The 2,263-nt window shown below is 37.6% G+C and overlaps 1 long non-coding RNA gene across 1 annotated transcript in view; it reads left to right on the top strand.

The window, feature by feature from the left end:
• Window positions 1-2,017, top strand: part of LOC148716884 (uncharacterized) — a 3,823-nt gene extending 1,806 nt beyond the window's left edge. The window contains exons 1-2 of the long non-coding RNA XR_015995543.1: window positions 1-923; window positions 1,353-2,017. The exon at window positions 1-923 is cut by the window's left edge and continues 1,806 nt beyond it. This is a non-coding gene — a long non-coding RNA (uncharacterized LOC148716884). The remainder of the gene's footprint in view (window positions 924-1,352) is intronic.
• The last annotated feature ends 246 nt before the right edge of the window (window positions 2,018-2,263 follow it).

Raw genomic sequence — 2,263 nt, 5'->3', positions numbered from 1 at the left:
ATTAAATGTTTGAAAGGTGAAAAGATACCAGTAGAAGAATTAGGAGGTCTCTACCATGTGACAACAATGAACGGTTTAGAACTAGGTTGTTGAATTTCTAGACATAAGTTTTCAAGAGTCTCCCTGTTTAGATCATTTTGTACGGTAAAATTTATTGATTTTTTCACGTCAAAGCATACTCCTCCCCCACCGTCTGTAGTTCTGTCACGCAAACTACAAAACAAAACAGTGGGTTTTGGCCAAATTATCATGTCAACCTCAAGGCCATGTTTTACTTAAGTGACATTAAAAGCCTTGTTTCTCTTGGCCACCAAATAGTGAATTTCAACTAGATTTAGCTCAGAGCCATCTAGATATACTTTTTTTAGCTTGTATGTTTTATTTTTCCAAGGGGTATCTTAAGGAAACTCCCTCCTTTGGCATTTCTAAATTACTTGTATGTGTACATTGGAAAAACAATACTTACAAGCTAAAGATAACTGTTGTTTTGAATTATATTGTAGAACCATGTCCAGCTGGTTTTTATTGCCCTCCAGGCGGAAGTGGTCACATTCGATGTCCTCAAGGAACATATCAGCCAAATATTAGCCAGATATCTGAACAGGCCTGTAAACCATGTCCAGCTGGTTTTTATTGCCCTCCAGAGGCAACAGGTCCCATTCAATGTCCAATAGGGACGTACCAGCCAAAGATGAACCAGACATCCAAACAAGTCTGTAGACAGTGTACAGCCGGTTTTTATTGCCCTCCAGGAGGAAGTGGTCCCATTCAATGTCCTCAAGGAACATACCAGCCAAACATTAGCCAGACATCTGAACAGGCGTGTAAACCTTGTCCTTTCTTTACTAACTTATCAACGAATCTAAGCCGTGTTGGACCAATTTTAGATGAAGCCGACTGTCCGGAAGAAGATCCAAATAAAGGTACTGGTTCCATAAATCAATGTTAGAGAGAAGGATTTGCCCTTCTTGCTTGTCTGAGTCTGTTTCAAGAAAGGGCCGGTAACCTCCTTATAAAGAATTGGCTCACGTTCTCGAACTTCAAGTTGTTTAATTAGAACATTGTGACCGCACAAGCAACTCACAAGCGACCATGACGATAAAAACCCGAGAGGATAAGTCAAGTTGGCGCACACGTGTAAATACTGAAATCTGATCGCTAAGACAATGCAATATCGTCACACTCCTCAAACATTCAGATAAAAAACTGAAACTATAACCTCTGCTTATGTCATTAGGTCTTTCTTTTATAGGCCTTTGAACTATAATTGTATCTCGTGATTTGAATTTCACATATCTTTTTTTGACATGATTCATTTAAATTACTCATTTTCTTTTCCATTTTTTGACCAGAGACTAGAACATCAACAGATGTCACCAAGATTATCATAGGGACAACTTCTGGTGTAGTTATCATGATCAGAGTGGTAGTTTTTCTATTGTTATTTTTCGCAAAAAAGAGGCATTTGCTGTGGTGATCTCCTCCTTGGGATACATGATCCAGGGTGCTACACATGCCAGCTAATGTTAAATGGAGATACAAAGAATGCTGAAGGTACTTTTTTGGTATTGTTACAAAACTTAAACTAGTGCCATTTTTTATGCCATCTTACCAAGTTGAAATTTTGCTTAAATCATGTGGTCTGCATATTAATGGCAATTTTGAACCTTCTCCCTTGTTCAACAGAGAACTAGGGTAAGTTTCCCTAATCAATAATTTCTTCAAGGAGATTAAGGTTTACGAGACCCTTTTTGAGAAAATAAGCTTCATTGAAAGGGAGCTTTCTTGGAGGTTCGTGGGCGTTAAATTTCTTAAAGGAATATTTAGTCATTCTTGAGGGTCCCTTACATTTTTTATGAGAAACATGATTGGGGCAATTTTTTTTCTTGTGAATCATGACTTGATTTTTCTTGAATCATGACTCGTGATTGAAGATGATAAGATCTTTTCATGTCCACATGGACAAAAGTTTTTTATTTCAATGTGACCCGTGAATAAAGAGCTAAATTAATTGTGAGCTATTTTATTTTGCTTGAACATTCCCCCTTCCAGGTAACCCATGGGGGTTTGGGGAATTTGAAGCTTGCCTGGGTGGGTTTGAGAAATTTGAACCTGTAGAGTACACAAGGAGTTTAAAGGTGAAGAGTCTGTTTTCATGAGCAAATGGCTCAGAAGAAAATTTTCACTTGTAAAATTATGCTTGCCATGCGAAAAATCAAACAGCAGCACCAAAAAAATATTCAAATTCTATAACTTTCATTTA

The sequence above is a fragment of the Stylophora pistillata genome, chromosome 14, assembly GCF_964205215.1.
Source record: "Stylophora pistillata chromosome 14, jaStyPist1.2, whole genome shotgun sequence".
Lineage (NCBI taxonomy): Eukaryota > Metazoa > Cnidaria > Anthozoa > Scleractinia > Pocilloporidae > Stylophora > Stylophora pistillata.
Note: the sequence above shows the minus strand (reverse complement) of the source record. Positions and strands in the feature narration are given on the sequence as shown.